The sequence below is a fragment of the Hibiscus syriacus genome, unplaced genomic scaffold (genome assembly GCF_006381635.1).
Source record: "Hibiscus syriacus cultivar Baekdansim isolate YM2019G1 unplaced genomic scaffold, ASM638163v2 tig00112402_pilon, whole genome shotgun sequence".
NCBI lineage: Eukaryota > Viridiplantae > Streptophyta > Magnoliopsida > Malvales > Malvaceae > Hibiscus > Hibiscus syriacus.
The window spans coordinates 882431-884252 of NW_024063323.1; the positions used below are offsets into that span (position 1 = coordinate 882431).

The window sequence follows — 1822 nt, forward strand, 5'->3', positions numbered from 1 at the left end:
CTAAAACTTTCTATAACTGTGGTAGTGACATGACTTTGATCAAAGTCCTGGACTTGTTTTTGACAATTCAACATTAAAACTTTAGTCATGAGATTTTTGAAATTTCGCATTATTTAGATATTAGTTTTTTTTTTCAAGTATTTAAATATAATCTTTTGAACATGTACTAATTTAATGACTGAAGATAAGATTCATAACATTGTATTGTTGCTCGACTCGACTCATGCTCATACAGATACGTCTTTGACACGTGTTGTGTATGTTTTTCCTTTTGTGAAAATTTGTAATTTAAAGTTAGTCGTTAGAACTACACGATGACTTTGAGATACATTATAGAATGTATCCCATATTCCTAAATAAACTCGAACCAACACTATTTCACTTTTTTTAAGTACAATATTTCCTTAATTTTGGGGATTAATTGTTGAGAATTTTTTGTGGAAAAAATCGTCAGAAATATTATTGTGTTACAATGGCAAGTGGAAATGAAGATTTTAGCCGTCAGGGGCCCAAACACCTTAGCAGCGTTGACTGGCACAACGCCAACCATCGAAGGTCCGTAACAGCATGCTTGGTTAACGGTGCTTACGTACTAGAAAGTGATCGACAAGAGAAACGTCGAGGTGCTCAATGCCTTGCACCACCATGGTGGGAGGTTTTCAACTTCAAATTGTCTGATCAGCTGTACGATAGGGATGATAATAGCATATTCGGTGCCATTTTCGAATACACTTATCATCGTTCCATCGATCGGACCCCTCGATTTGTATTTGCCTTTCGAGGCACTTTATGGAAAGAAGGATCCTTGAAAAGGGATCTTGACTTGGATTTCACTGTAATCCGAAATGGAATTCATGGGAGTAGTCGTTTTAAGACAGCCATGAAAGCTGTTCAAGATAGGGTCTCAGAGGTTGGTTCTTCAAATGTCTGGTTAACCGGCCATTCCCTAGGGGCGGCCATTGCGATGCTTGCCGGCAAAAATATGGCGAAAAGAGGCAGTTTCTTGGAAGCTTATTTGTTTAATCCCCCATTTGTGTCTCCTCCAATTGAGAGACTGGTCAAAGATGAGAAAGTGAGGGATAGGCTTCGATTTGCAGGAACTGTAATCAAAGCAGGCCTTGCATTTGTAAGTAAGAACCGCAACAATTCAAAGGGTACTGAGGATCATTTGCTATAATATCTGGGTGGATTCCGTGTCTATTTTTGAATCAATCGGATCCCATATGTTGTGGATATATCGGTTATTTCGAGCATAGGAGAAAGCTTCAAGACATGGGAGCAGGGAAGCTTGCGAAGCTAACAAGCCAGCATTCACTGGGAACTACAGTAATGAGTGCAGTGGGAGTAAAGGGAGTTGAAACTTCAGAGCCGCTTCATTTGCTTCCTTCGGTTAATTTGACAGAGAATCTGAATCCTACACGACATTTCAGCAAAGATCATGGGCTTAATCAATGGTGGAAGCCTAACCTGGACTTGAGTTGCAGAGTATACAAATACTAATGCTTTGTCACTTTCCTAATGCTTTGTCACTTTCCTGCCGCTTCACCTGCCATCACATTCTGCTGGGAATATATATTACTATTACAATGTTTAAAGTTTCCAGCTTTGAAAAATATTGGGGAACAAGAATTAATATTGGCTTGTAATGAATGCTTAAAAATTTCCTAGAAGCTGAGATTCGTTTAAGCCTTAGAGTGTCTTCCCTTTGCTTGGTTTGTGATAAGATTGTATAATATTAATAGAAATGGTGATGAAAATCCTTTTGCATACTTGTGGTGATTGAAGTTTTATAGTTGCCATCTTAAAGACGAACGTTGAATAT

General features: G+C 38.4%; 1 pseudogene; it reads left to right on the forward strand.

The window, feature by feature from the left end:
- The first annotated feature begins 472 nt into the window (after window positions 1-472).
- LOC120179115 lies at window positions 473-1592 on the forward strand (annotated as a pseudogene).
- Window positions 1593-1822: the final 230 nt, after the last annotated feature.